General features: G+C 45.7%; 1 long non-coding RNA gene across 2 annotated transcripts; it reads right to left on the bottom strand.

Moving 5' to 3' along the window:
* Positions 1-304: 304 nt before the first annotated feature.
* Positions 305-9,874, bottom strand: LOC118350770 (uncharacterized). 2 transcript variants are annotated; one of them, XR_004805236.2, is made up of 3 exons: positions 9,780-9,874; positions 532-692; positions 305-436 (listed from the first exon to the last, which is right to left on the bottom strand). It is a non-coding gene; the product is annotated as an uncharacterized LOC118350770 (long non-coding RNA). The 2 variants fall into 2 exon arrangements; XR_004805235.2 differs by having other exon boundaries at positions 9,706-9,791.
* Between the last annotated feature and the right edge of the window lie 5,090 nt (positions 9,875-14,964).

Below are 14,964 nucleotides of genomic sequence, written 5' to 3'. Positions count from 1 at the left end.
AGGAAGGGGCGAATTTGCCATCTGCCTGGGCTGAGACACCCATCTTCTGCCGCCCTCATGCCTGGTCCTCAGGCCTTTGGACTTGGTCTGGGACTTACACCATTGGTTGCCCTGGTTCTCTGGCATTTCAGGTTTTAGCTGGAACTATCCCACCAGCTTTCCTGGTCCCCGGCTTGCAGATAGCAGATCGTGGGACTTCCCGGCCTCCATAATCACGTGGGTCAATTCCTCACATCGTAATAAATAAGTCCCTCCCTCTCCCTCTATGCGTATAACATATCCATAAATAATACACACCCATATATACTCATATACCACCATTCCATTCATTTGCTTACTAACTGCTGTTTGGGCATTATTATGATCCAGGTAATATATTAGCAACCAAGAGACAACAGTGGGCAAGACAGACATGTTCCTTTTCTCCCAAGGCTTCCTGTAGAGCAGAGGAAACAGACACATAAATTAGCAGGAAGTATGGACCCTAAATACTTAAGCCCAAAAGGTGAATTAGCACTTGCGTGCACTCACCTGCCAAATATTTGAGGAAGTATCATCTTGTTTACTTTCTCACATTTTGCTTCTCAGTGGAAATATTAGCAGTGTGCATCGGAATCCTCTGCTTAGACATGTAAACTTGGATTTGAGGAATGAGGCTAAGAGTGGCATCTTAAAAAGTGGCATTAGAGTAACTGGAAAAGAAGTAAGAAGACCTGGGTTCTGATCTTGTCTCTCCTACTCAAGAACCATTTGGCCCTGGGCAGGTCACTGGACTCTGAACCTCAGTTCCTTTTCTTATGCAAGAGTCTCAGCCTATCTTTCAAGATGGTAAGGATGAGTTAATGATGTGTGCAATAGAGCATCACGACCTAGAAATACCTCTTTGGATGGTTAGCTTTATTATTATGATTTCCTTGGTTCTAAAACAGAATGAAAGGATATTTTGTATACAAAGAGCAAATCAATGTAAACTATAGACCAGAGTTAATAATAACTTGTTATTAGTCAATTGTAACAAATGTACTGCACAGGGGTGTGCAAGATGCTAATAACAGGGGAAATTGTGTGTGCAGAGGGGAAGAAGGAAAATATGGGAACTCTGGGTACATTCTGCTCAAGTTTTCTGTAAACCTAGAAGCACTCTAAAAAAATAAAGGCTGTGCATTAAAAAAAAGATCAAGGGCACCTGGTGGCTCTGTCAGTTAAGCGTCTGCCTTTGGCTCAGGTCATGATCCTGGGGTCCTGGGATTGGGTCCTGCATCAGGCTCCTTGCTCAGCAGGGAACCTGCTTCTCCCTCTGCCTCTGCCTGCTATTCCCCCTGCTTGTATGTTCACTCTCTTGCTCTCTCTCTGTCAAATAAATAAATAAAATCTTAAAAAAAAAATCAAAAAGTTCTTGAGTATCACCAATCTGTTAAATTTATAATCTGCCAAGGGAAAGTGTATTTGGTTTAAAGAATAAGCTGAATTTGTTCACCTTGTCAGTCTGCTAAAAGATTTTTTTTTCTCCAGATAGAACAAGAGTGAGCTTTGGCCCAGCCTCCCTGGTAAATCATAGATCACACCTCACTGGGGTCAGCTAAGTGTGGTTCCCTACGCTTGCCAACAGAAGGCACCCACCTTTTGTGACCCGACGTGCAAATATATCAGGTGTCAGTCTCCCCCACTATCAGAACTTCGTGGTAACTTCACCTAGACTAGCAAGGGTGCTCAGTATCCGAGGACTTGTGTCTCCTCCTGTCTGAAGCCCTGCTGCTTCTATCTTCAAAATGTGCACAGCACCATTTAAAACAAAGTGGTGCTTCCCCTTTATTTGAACTCACTTTGGGAGCAGAGAAGCTTTATTTTTCTAATATAGGAAGAGGGCAGTGGGAAGGAAAAGTTCTTAAATGTTTCCCACAGGATACATGCTTGGTCACAAAGGTTTGTTTTTTTTGTTTTTTTGTATTTTGTTTTTTGTTTTTTTTTTTTGTTTTTTGTTTGCAATGTTTTTATAGTGTTTTCCAATGCTTTCAACTGCTGAGATGAGTTAATAAAAAGGAGATTACTGTGTAATGCCAAGTCTCAGTGGTCTGAAATTAACTTCCTCCTCAAGCCAGGTACGAACAAAGTAAAGATTAAACTGTACTGTTTTAGAGTAGGGGTAGAGGTCAAAATAAAGTTTGGCATCATCAGAAGAGGCAGGAAATCCTCAAAAAAGCCCCCCCACCCCTTTAGCTTGATAAATTGCACCTTGTAGAGAGCACAACTAAATGAGACCTCCCTCTTTTGCCACATCTTTGTTTCAATGTCGTCCTCTTACTGATACCACTTCCTCCACTACCCATCCTTCCCTCATCACATCCCAGGACTGCTTGTTCTGAGCAAAGCCCAGTTGACAGCAATCTCCCTGGGTTTTTATTTGAAAGGGCTATTTGGTCTAGTGAACTGATTGGATGACAAGCCTGGGGACTCTAGATGACCATTCCATTCCCCCAAAGTGTGCCCCCCTACGTTCATTTCTGAGAACTCTTTCTGACTTCTCTCTTGTCGAGTCCACTCCTGTTTACTCACCATAGTCGTGTTCTGTGAAGTCACCATGAACAATGAATTACTGAATCCTGAACCACCCCTTCCAGGGGAGATACAGGGTTAGGTTCCTGGGAGCCTTTGGCCTTATCAAGACATAATCAATACACAATCAATCAATCAATATATATATATATATATATATATATTTTTTTTTTTTTTACCTAGTTTTACCTGTGTTTTTGTCTTGGAACAGAAATACACTGTTAAAATACACTGGTGATTCATTAACATTGAACACACTGTGACAGCACCGTAATCCAAGCCTGAACCGAGCACATCTAACCCGTGTTTTCCCCATTAGGCGCATCACAGCCTTCTTGCACTTCGGAACCCTAGACACCACCTTGGCCTCACGTGTGGGGCAATTTTAAACAGTGACATTGGCAAGAAAAAAAGCACAGAAATGTGAAAAAACACAGCAGTCTGAAAGCATTTACAGTATGAGAGCGGAAGCAAGAAGGCTGAGCACTGCCTGGCTCAACCTCAGTGGGGAATATGCACGTTGGGAAGCTCAAACTTTTTGCTGCTCTGAGCATGTGCGTGTCCAGAAATGACCATGACAGCCCTGCAAGTATTGCTTCTGGAATTACAAATAAATCCCACTGAGCAGGAGAATTTACAGATATGGAATCTGAGAATAATCGAGCTCCACGGTACTTACCCCCCTTCTGTTCTCCCTTTCTTTCACCTCACAGCATCTCAATATTCTCATTTTTCATATGCTAAAAAAAAAGTCCGCCTTCTGTTTCCGTCCAGTTACTGCCTCGTCTCTCTGCTCTTCTCAAAGCTCTTGTGAGAATGTCACGTCCTCATCCCGAGAGAGAAGTCCTCATTGGCTCTCTCCACTTGTCATCTCCTGCTTCTTGCCATATCCCTCAGGCTTTTTCACCCCCAATGCTCTACTGAAAAACCGCTCTTGCTAAAGTTGGTCATGGCCTTCGTTTTATCAAGTCCGTGTCCTTGTCTCCCATGACCTCAATGAAGCATTCAGGACCATGAACCAGTCCCACCCTTGAAGCACTCACCTCCTGGATTCTGGTCACCATGCTCTCCCACTTTTCCTCCTCTGGGGGTGGTTAGCCTCAGTCTCTCTTTTTTGACCATCTTATCTTCCTCTGCCTGACCGTAGGTCATTACTCCTGCTTTTACTCTCTCTAGGTGATCTCCTCGCTTCCATCATTTCAAGTAGACCACTCATGGGCTGATGATTCTCAAATCTATGTCTTCACTCCAAATCACTCTCCTGAACTCTGGACATACATCTAACTCCCAACTGCACGTGACCATTTGAGGATCCCATGGGACACCTCAACGTGTTTAGGTCAATGTGTCTAAAGTTGAGACATCACTTGCCACTCAAACTGCTGGTTCTGGGGCACCTGGGTGGCTCAGTGGTTGAGCAACTACCCTTAGCTCAGGGCACGATCTCAGAGTCCCGGGATTGAGTCCCACATCAGGCTCCCCCCAGGGAGCCTACTTCTCCCTCTGCCTGTGTCTCTGCCTCTCTCTGTGTCTCTCATGAATAAATAAATAAAATCTTAAGACAAATTAAAAACCAAAATGCTGGTTCCTGTGTTTCCTGGAAGACAAACATGGAAGGCAAGATTTCTCTCCCCTTCCCTTATCTCACAACACAGCTACCGCTCTGTTGCCTTGATGTCTCTAAATCCATCCACCTCTGATCACACCACTGCCAGTACTTTGGCTCCAACATCCGTGGTCTTCCCTGAGAATTATTGCAGTAGCCTCCCAGTTTGTCTTTTGATTTTTTATCTTGTCCCTCTTCAACTGCTCCCCTGAGAATGATCTTTCTAAAGTTCAAATCTTATTACAAAACTGTCCTGCTTAACGTCTTTCAACAGCTCATCACTGTCTCAATCTAAAATTCTAACTCCTTATCATGGTTCTTAAGCAGCTCTCCAGCCAAACCTCTCACCATCTCACACTTGTGGGTCTGGCCCTCCATATTATGCTTGTATGGAGTCTCTGCAGGTCCCTAAAAACACTATTTGCTCTTCACTTCAAAACTATGGAAGAGCTGGTGCCCCCTAAAACTCTCCATAACCCTATCCCTTCCTCTGGGAAATAACCACTCAGCCATCTTAGAGGTCACTTTCTCCAGGAAGCCCTCCATGGTATACCCTCCCCTAGATCTATATTTAGGTTTCTCCTATGTATACCTTCGTCACACCCTATCTACCCTAATTGTATGTATCCTGCTGTCCTTATGGAAATCTACTATGTCTCTTTACATCACTAGACTGGACATTCCCAAGGATAGGGAACAGATCTTGTTTATCGTTAGGTTCCTGGTTCCTAGAAAAGGGCCTGGTGCATAATAGGTACTCAACAATTGTTGGCTGAGTGAATAAGTGACTGTATCTGGCTCTCATTTTAGACTATTTTCTCTTGTAGCTCCTTAAAAGAGACTGAATAAAATATGGGGTGCCTGGGTGACCCAGGCAGTTAAGGGCTGACTCTTGATTTTGGCTTGGATCATGTCATCACATCTTCTTTGACTGACTCCCCTTCCCCCCTTATAGGACCCTGTGGTTACCGCAGGGTGACCCCGATAATTCAAGATACTCTTCCCATCTCAAGATCTTTAACTTAATTATATCTGCAAAGTCCCTTTTTCCATGTCAGGTAACCTATTTATAGGATCCAGGGATTCGGATGTGGAGCTCTTTGGGGGGCAGTTATTCACCCTACCTCAACATCACAAGTATAGCTGCTTTCCATTATTGAGCCTACCTCTTTCGAGAGTGATTTTTCTTTAGTGAACCCCTCCCCCGAACCTTTTCTCCATTAAATAGTGCAACCTAGTTTCGAGGGACCACCTGTTTCTGCCTACCTCTCTTCTGCAGCTAGGAGGAATTCTCACTGCTGGCTATGTATTAGAATCACCTGGGGAACTTTAAAAACCGATCTAAACCAGAATCCACACCACATCAATTAAAATCAGAATTTCTAGAGGTGGGGCTCGAGCACTTGGCCGGCTAGAGCCTGTCTCCAGATGATCTAATATGTAGCTAGCTCTGAGAACTACCACAGTAGAGCTTAGTGCTGGCCAACTCAGAGCAGGAAGCTGAATCCAAGAAGGAAAGCTTATCTATAAAGATAAATGGCAAGAAAATGAACTTTGAAGTTGTTTATCCCTGGTTTAGCATCCTTGCTTGTGCTGTGTCTTAGCTGCACGGCCTTGGGCAGATTGCTTGATGTGTCTGGTCTCAGTAGTGTGTTTCGGGTAATACTAACGGCTCCCATATTGGTTGCACAATGACAGTGGAGATCATGAATGAAAGCCCTTGGCTGAATGCCGGCAGGACCCCAATAGAGGGCAGTGTAGCCTTCTTTGCAACCTGCCTGCTTCCTGCCTTGAGAAGAGGTTCTCCAAATAATAGAATTCCCTTGGCTCTAATTTTCCAGAGAAGACTGAATTTGCCAACTTTGGTTATGTCCGACTTCTACTGCCTTCTTGCTGTTGCCTTCTGTCTTCAATCCTGGGGTCTTTTTGCATCTCTTGAAAATGCTGAGTCCAAGGGGCAGCAAGGAAAGTCTTCTCTGATCTTCCAGTCTGGTTTCAGAAGGTCAGAATGTTCCTGGGTCTCTTGGCTGATGTCAAGCAATTAAGCTGTCCACTGAAGAGGGTGAGTTCCGCCCTTAAAAGGGTTGAGGGTGGAGGGCTGAGAATTTCAATTTGAGCTCATCATACGAGAAGTTGAAAACATGGCTGTGGAGGAGAAATATTTTTAATGGAAAGAGTTCGCAGGGAGAGAAGGAATGGGCCAGACTGTTTCCTATTGAGGATTGGCTAAAGCAGAATAGTCCCTGGTGCTCCTCTCCCTTCCTCTACTTCTCATTCTTGAAGGTATTAGTGAGGGCAGACAAGATGGAGATGATTCAGCAATTGGAACCAAGTGTGTTTGGCCGGCCCGTGATGCCCCTGACCGCTGTGTCGGGTTAATAGCGTTAATGGAAAGCGTTCCCGGATTGAATGAGGGAGGAGGGCCTGGCAGGGTCACTTTCCATTGGGGACTGCCAAAAACTGATGTCACCAAGGGCTTTCATTTGCTCTTAGGCTCTACTTCTTTTAGGTGCATAATAATGGAATAATCCTACTGTGCTCGTTTTGCCAAAGTTGGTTTCTCATCAGTCATTCAGGTAGTATCTTATTTTCACAAAGCCTATTATGTTGTCCAACTCAATTTTTAAAGATTATTTCCACGTCCTAGTCCTTGCTCATGAGTCAGCAGGCGTTGAGCAAGTACCTGTCGTGGCTGAACATCGTGCTAGGTGCTGAGGGGGATAACCAAGGACATCCAGGCATGGTGCCTGCCACGGAATCTAGCTGGGAATGTTCAGAGTCACACGCACGGAATGACATGAGGGAGATGGCTGTTAGGACCTTGTGGAGCTGGGGGGAGGGTAGGAGGGAGGTTGGGGGCGGTCACTGAGCTCTCTGGTGGCCCAGGAAGACAGCATGGAGGAGGTGAGCCCTGAAGATCGTGAGTAGAACTTAGGGAGAAGAATGGCATTCCAGATGGGGAGGTGCCATGGGTCAGGGCCCCCGAAATGGGTCCAGGGCAATTATGAAGGTATTAATACCAAAAACCAAAAATGTAAACCAGCTGTTGGAGGTCCCTGGTCCCTAATATCTAGACAACCTCAACACGTGCACCCATTCTGCACCATTCTCAAGGTTTCTGCGTCTCCTAAGTGGACATAGCTTCCTAAGGTCACCCCAGGCATCTGTGCCTGTAACGCTCAGCAGTGTGTGCATGTGTGTGGCATCCTCGTCCTTGGAGAGAAGTTCCCAGGACCACAGGATCGGAGCAGCCGGGGAGCTGTGGCTAACAAGTAAGGAACCCCTACCCCCCGCCCCCGCCCAGCAAGTGCCGCTGGGCGTTTCTGCAGCCTTCCTACCCTTTTCCTCTGCCACATGCTCAATTTATTCCAAATGGATTCTGCAGCATCTGTGCATCCACAAAGCTTATTGTCTCCTGAGGAGATGGAGAGATGCCCAGCTGAAAACTTTGGGACTGGCAGCTGAATTGATGGGCCTATTATCTGGTTAAAAGATTGCAGGCCAAGGGTTTAGAAACTCCCAGGGCCCATCTGGCCTGGGGAAGCATCTGGGTCCTGCCGAGTCAGTGTGCTGCAAGAACTTTAGGGCCTGCCCTCAACCAGGACAGGCTGTCCCCTGGGCGCTTGCCCAGATCAATAGCGCAGGTGTGATGGCTAATTTGGCCACAGCGATGGAATGGCTGTGGGAGAAGGGCCCAGTGCTGAAATGCTGGCATGAGAGTGGCGCGTCCTTGATTTTGTGATACTTAGCAAATTACCAAGAAAAGCCAAGGCTGGGTGTTCTGGGGGCATAAGGAACACATGGAAAGAACACTGGAAATTCATCTTAAAAAAAAAAAAAAGATTCTACATTAAAAATTTCCCTTCAGAAGGGAAGAGTGTAACTATTCACATTGCATATTTAAAATCCTGACGAGTGGCCTCACCACCTGTTTTTTTAATTTTAATTTTTGTTTTTTTAAATATTTTATTTCTTTATTCACAAGAGACACACAGAGAGAGGCAGAGACACAGGCAGAGGGGAAGCAGGCTCCATGAGGGGACCCTGATGCAGGACTCAATCCCAGGACCCTGGGATCACGACCTGAGCCAAGGCAGATGCTCAACCCCTGAGCCACCCAGGTGCCCCAACCCAGCTGTTTTTAACAGAACTCTATGTCCCACCCATTGGGAAGATTTAAATGTGATGAATAAGGTCCATGATGTATATTTTGGTTAGCACCTATCTGAATGCCGAGTCTTTGGGTGCAATTAAGTCCTTTATCCCTTTTCCTATTCCATCAAAGTTAACTCCTGGCCGAGTGGGTCTAAGCTTTATTGAGTTCAAGAACTGCGAGGCTGGTGGGCAGGGAGGAAGCTTAGGCCAGACTAGGCCCCAGAATTCACCATTTTATTGAGCAACCCCAGACAATCCTAATGAAGGAAGTCCATAGATCGTGATTTGAGATAGAGCAGAGGATGACTGGGTGTATGGTTTACACACTTGAACTTTAAATAAAGTTGTAGTTCATGACCTGTGACATCTGACCTTGACCTGCTTTCTCTAATCTAATTCTCTATGAGGTGCAGCGGCAGATATTGTTTTATGGCAAAGACTCTAAGACTTAGAGCTGCTGTGATCTGTGACTCCCAGCTGGGGAGCATGCAAAGGTTGGGACCTCTTGGCCAGTGCTCTTTCTGCTAGCCTCTGCCAATCCACCTATAGCCCACGTGGCCTGAGGGGTGATGGCATCAGCATTTCTTCCCATCTCTTAGTCTAGGGACTAAACTGTGAGAAGAGAGAGAGGAAATGTTTCTCTGTACTGTTACGTTAGAACTAAATCTTCAGGCAGAGTGAGGCTGTGCTTGATAAGTGTTCAAATGTCCGGTCAGTTCTACCCAATGCTTTAAGCCAGGAGGGAAGAAGGGTCTAGAGCACGTTGCTCCTGCCTGGAAGGTGGCAAGACCAAATAAAAGTCACCCCAAATGCCGCCTACCCCTTATGACCAACCACACACACAGCTATGCCCCAGTTCTAGAACTCCCTCTACCTCCTAGGAAAGAGTCTATTGGTTGAAGAAAACTTGTCTTCAGTGAGATCAAGTATAGTTAAAACGTCTGAAAATGGAATATTATTCCCAAGAGTGATGGATTGGCTTAGCCGCTGTCCAGAAAGCAGGAAGAGAGGACTTGGGGGGAAGAGTAAGGGACTGGGCGCAGAGAGCCAAGTTCCAATTCCAGGTGTGCTGGTGAAATAGAAACAGTTGTCACTACTGACCGGTTCCCGGGCACCTGGTGCTGGACTCCCCACAATAACTCATGTGTTGAGCATCAGTGTCTCCATCTGTAAAATGAAGACGCTGAGGCTCAAAAATGGCAAGGGCTTTGGCCCAGGCCATGCTGCTAATGAGCACCAGAAGCAGGATTCTCACCCAAGCCTGGCAGCTCTCATGCCTGAGCCCTGGAGTTTCGACCTCCGTGAGGCCTTGATGGTGAGATGGAAATGAAATCATTAACCCAAATATGTCCCATAAACCATGTTAACCAGCCTTAGCTCAGGTCCCAAACCTGGGAGCAGTCCTTGATTCTTCTCTTCCTCTTGCACCCCACATCCAATCCTCCAGCAAATCCTGCTGACTCACCCTCAAATAGATCCCTAATCCAATGAATTTTCCCCTTGCCAGTACCCTCATCCTCTCCTCCATTGTCCCTCGATGATTCTAGAACCTTCTGTCTGGCCCCCCAGCCTCCAGCCTCGGTCCCTGTGGTCTTCCCTCAACAGCGTGGCCATGGTGCTTCTGTTCAAATATAGCTCAGCTCTTGTAACTCCTCTGCTTAAGACTCTTGAGTGGCTCACCATTGCACAAGAGTAAAAGTCAAGGGCCTGTAGTGGCCAGCGAGTTCTGTGCTCTTGCCCACTGGACCCTGACACTCCTCTTCTTCCTTGGATTTCACCTTCCTCTCACTTGCTCTGCTCCAGTGTGTGCTTAGGGGTGAGGGAAAGGCAGACGGACAGGCCTGGCCCACTCCCAGTTCAGAGCCTCTGAACTTAGACATCCCTGCTACCCAGAGCTCCCACCCTCCCTCCTTCTCAAATATCTCCCTCTCAGAGGGGATTTCCTCAGTCCCCCCTGTTTAAAACTGCACCCCTCTCACAACACTCCCTGCTCCCCTCATTTTATTTTTCCATATCTGAGATATGTGTCTATGTGTTTTTGAAATTGTGACAAAATTAACGTGCCACCCAACTATTTTTAAATAGAGCTCAGTGGCATCACGGTACATTCACACTGTTGTGCAACCAACACCACCATCCAACTCCAGAACTCCTTTCATCTTGCACAAGCGAAACTCTGTCCTCATTAAACAAATATCCTCTCCCTTCCCCCAGCCCCTGGCAACCACTACTGTTTTTTGTTTTTTTTGGTTTTTTTTTGTCTCTATGAATTTGACTACACTCGGGGTCTCCTATAAGTAGAATGAATCGTATAGACTCTGCCTTTCTGTGACTGGCTTCACTTAGCATAATGTCCTCAGAGCTCATCCACGCTGTAGCGTGGGTCACAATTTCCTTCCTCTTAAAGGCTGAATAATAATCCATTGTGTGTATATAGCAATTAACATGGACTCATGATGATTCAGGAAATAGCAATGCCAGCCACCACTCATGGATCGAACACCACTCTGTGCCAGGCACCAGGATAAAGCGTCACAGTCAACAAGCCGGTGGTACTATCTCTCTCTCTCTCTCTCTCTCTTCTCAAGTAGGCTCTACACCCAGCATGGAGCCCAATGTGGGGCTTAAACTCACAACCCTGAGAGCAAGACCTGAGCTGAAATCAAGAGTTGAATGCTTAACCAACTGAGCCACCCAGGCACCCCAAGCTGGTGGTATTCTCATAGATGATGAAAGCAATGCTTTAAAAGTTTAGTTTACCCATCCCTGTTATACAGCTAGCAGCCGCAAAGCCAGGACTCCTGTCTCAGTAGCTAAAAATAGTTTTTTATAATTTTAAAGGATTTAAACGACTCCTCTATCCCACCAAAGGAAAAAAAAAAAAAAAGGAAGAGCAATTTGCAGCAAAGACGATATACAGAGTGCAATGCCTGAAATTTTTTCTATCTGGTCCTTTCCAAAAACAATTCGTCTGTCAGCAACCAGTCCTTTATCAGGGAGGGAGAGCATTTACTATCTCGCCTTCCTTGACTCATTCTAACCCTCAGATCTGTATTTCTAAATATCCCCCCCAAGAGATTTGGTGCTTGTCTTTTATTATTCATGAGAGACGCAGAGAGAGAGAGAGAGACAGAGACATAGGCAGAGGGAGAAGCAGGCCCCCTTTGAGGAGCCTGATGTGGGACTCAGTCCCAGGACCCCAGGATTATGACCTGAGCCAAAGGCAGACGCTTAACCCCTGAGCCACCCAGGTGCTCCTGTTTTGTTCATGTTAACACCGCACAAGTGTGGGCTTTCTCCAGAAAACCCGAAGGACCTCTCTGTGCCCCTACTGAAAATGAGCAACATGGAGTCTTCAGCTTTTGCTTGCTTCTCTTTTCATTGACTTTCAGGGTTCATGGAAAATTTTCGGGTGCTGAGGATTTCTGAAAGCCTCATCACTTAAGAAGAGAGTGGTTTGTAAAATGAGTCTTATGACTTGAGGATCATATTTGTTGCTAAGCAGTAAACATGCAGGCATTTAAATAATGCCCTGCTTTTGCAGGATCATGTTTCTGGGAATGCCAACCACCCAACACCTAGAAGTGCACTTTGAAGTCACAGGTAAGGTCTCTAGGGGCATAGCTGTAGTTTACTAGAAGCAGGGACAGACAAGGACACATTCTTGGACCTTGATCTAAGCGGTGAGGATTCCTTAGGGAGTGGATTAGCAGCCGCAAGAAATGACAGCAGACTGCAGTGGGGATGGGCAGGGAGGCTAGAGCGGCAGACTGACCAGCTTCCCAGCACAGCAGGCTGAAGCCACAGAGTGTGCAGCCAGTGTCTCCACACCTCCCAGGGGCACCCAAGGGAGAGAAGCCCACAAAATGACTGATGCCTTCCACAAACTGGGGCATAAGGAAAAGAGAATAATTCCTGTTCTGTACAGTGCACCAGAGGCCAAGTTAAAAATCAAAATACACATGGAGTTCTCAGTTGGATTCCAACTTAAAAATGGGACCATCATGCACTAGTTATGCACATTCTGCACGTGGACATGGAAAAGGAGACAGGAGAATTAAAAAGGCCAATGAAGGCAGTGAAATAAATAAGGAAACGTGTATCAACAGACCTCAGGTGTCAGGGAATATGTTCAAGGTCACCAACCTAGTTATTGACAAAACCATCCTTCTCTTGACTATCAGGTTGGTATTGTTCATTTTCCCCCTAGAGTAGGGGTTGGCAAACTCCAGCCTGCAGGCCAACTTCCGCCTACCACCTGATTTCTGAATGGAGTTGTATTGGAACCCAGCCCTACCCATTAGTTTACTGTTGGTCCTGCTGCTTTTGTGTGACAATGACACAGTTGCAACAATGATATGTCGCCCATAAGGCCAAAAATATTTGACTCTCCAGCCATTTACAGAAACAGTTTGTCAACTCTTGTCTTATACCATAGATCTAGATGTTAGTCCTGACTCCTACATACTTCACATTTCCAAATATTTTCTCATCTCTGAACTAGACATGATGATATCTATGATTGGATTAAGGATCCATCTGGAAATGTATATAAAATGCCCATCGTAGTTTCTGGCATATGGCTGAGGCTCAAAGGCTGATGCAAGTGACAGAAACCCAATATTCTCTCTAATAAGGAGGGAAGTCACTGGTTCATGCAGATGGGAAGGAGAGTAGTGTGACTCAGAGGGCTGAAGGGGAGAATGGGCACCTAGGCTTCCGGACCAGAGCTGGAGGTTGAGGTCACCGGGACTCACTTTCTAACTCTCTTTCTGTGTGTGTGTGTGTGTGTGTGTGTGTGTGTGTGTGTGTGTTGTCTCTTGGTCTCTGTCTCTCTCCTTTCCCTCTCTGCCTGGCTTCATTTGCAGGCTGTCACCTCCATGGCAGAGACCATGGCTGCAGTAGTCCAAATTCAGATCTTCCCCCCTCACCTGTCTCCCCCCGCCAAAAAAAAAAATTTCTATTTTCTCCCAGCTTGCAAATATCAATCCCATAGGGGTTCTTTGGCTGTTTCAGTCTAGGCCATGTTATGGGGTCTACCCTTTGATCAATCTCTGATGTCCAATGGTCCACCAAGATTTGTGCTCCTTTTCCCAAATTACAAAGCTCTGTCTGGGAAGCAGCAGCCCAGAGAAGGACTTCCTTTCCCAGCCCCTCTTGCATCCAGATGAGGCCATGTAACTAATGTGGAATGTGTTATGAGAGGAATGTGAACAAAACTAGTATGTGTAACTCCCCAGGCATGAAGGTTATGGAACACCGCACCTTTTCCACCCCCTTGGTCCCCTTCTGTCAGTGGATATTAATGCAGGGATTTCTTGGGAATATTTGTTGAAGGAGACCATGGCCGTTGATCCCTGAATGACTGTGTGGAGCAAAACCACCTCCTTTCCCAATCTGATCTTGATGGCTTTGGACTGTTTATGTGAGCGAGAAATAAACTTCTTTTGTAGTTGAGCCATTATACATTTTGGGACCTGTTTGTTATAGCAACAGACCTACTCTAACTAAAACAAGCACTGTGACTGGATGGGCCTGGCCTCATACCCATTCTTGTGACACGGGAATGGAAGACAGAATCTAGAAGAAAGAATCCAGAAGAAGGGGAGTGAAGAAACATATAGGAAATATGATACATGAACAAGGAAATAACTAGTATAATCTACAACAATTAGTAACTAGTTTGTGATTTATTACCATTAATAAAATGTTCACAATGTTTCATCATCACAAATAGGGGCTTAGTTTGAGCCCATGGTCTGAATGAAACCATTTCATCAGTCCTATAAGCTTTCTCAAGTTCCCTCTCGATGGAAGATTTTGTCTTATAATAACAAAGACCTGTTCCAAGGAATCAGAAGTGATGCTCTGGGAGTCATTGACCACCATGCCCTACTGATCTCTTTGCTGGGGGAGCAGAAAGGAATTGCTAATGGACTTTCTTAGGACCCCAAACATCCTGAGGCCTCTCTTTCTCTCTCTCTCTCTCATGGCCTTTATTCCATAGGCAGGACCCAAGGGCCTTTAGATGGTATTCTGACATCAACTGGTTTACTGAAATTCAATTCTGTCCTTACTTCCTGGAGTTAGCATCAGACTCCACAGGTTTGAGGGTACAGTCCCTGAACAGACTGCCTCCACTTCAGTTCCCAGGCCACCTGCACTTCTGATCAATAAACTACAGGGGCACCTGGGTGGCACATTTGGTTAAGTGTCCCACTCTTGGTTTCAGCTCAGGTCATGATCTCAGGGTCGTGGGATCGAGCCCCACATCAGGCTCCATGCTTAGCTCAGAGTCTACTTGAGATTCTCTCTCTCTCTCTCTCTCCCAATAAATAATCAATCTTTAAAAAAATAAACTATAAATCTGTAGGGTTCTCAGAACGCCTCACATTTGACCATTTGCTAGAATGACAGAACTCAGGAAAGTACTGTACTTATGATTTTAATTTTATTATAAAGGATGCAAGTCAGGACCCATCAAAGAAAGATACACAGGGCAAGATCTGGGAGATCTTTTGTGCCCTCTCCCTGTGGCATCAGGGCATGTCATGCTTTTGACATATCAATGCATTCATCAAGCACAGTGGAAGCACACACAGACCCACCAAGGATCCATGTCAGAGTTTTTATTAGGGTTTCATTATATA

This window comes from Canis lupus, chromosome 15 (assembly GCF_003254725.2).
Source record: "Canis lupus dingo isolate Sandy chromosome 15, ASM325472v2, whole genome shotgun sequence".
NCBI classification, from domain to species: domain Eukaryota; kingdom Metazoa; phylum Chordata; class Mammalia; order Carnivora; family Canidae; genus Canis; species Canis lupus.
This window is presented reverse-complemented; position numbering and strand designations above follow the sequence as displayed.